This window comes from Aplysia californica, unplaced genomic scaffold, assembly GCF_000002075.1.
Source record: "Aplysia californica isolate F4 #8 unplaced genomic scaffold, AplCal3.0 scaffold00435, whole genome shotgun sequence".
In the NCBI taxonomy this organism is placed as follows: domain Eukaryota; kingdom Metazoa; phylum Mollusca; class Gastropoda; order Aplysiida; family Aplysiidae; genus Aplysia; species Aplysia californica.
Window position 1 is genome coordinate 345,387 of NW_004797705.1, and position 300 is coordinate 345,686.

Below are 300 nucleotides of genomic sequence, written 5' to 3' on the forward strand. Positions count from 1 at the left end.
TTCAGTAAAATCCAAACAGGAATTTGTTTCTAAATCGACATCAAATGTGTTGATTGCTCTCTTATAATTATTCATTAACTCTTTGAGACCGCAGTGGACACATATATTGTCCGACCAGCAGCAGTCAAAGGACAATGTTGAAGGCCATTTTAAACCCTCATAGACAGATCAGAATCACAAGTTTGCATATATATTTAATAGAAAGTGCATTTTGTTGCTTGACTTTTAAAGTTTCAGATAAGGAAAAAGAATGAAAAAATCTGTATGAAGAATGAAAATGTGTCCTAAAACAACGTGTCT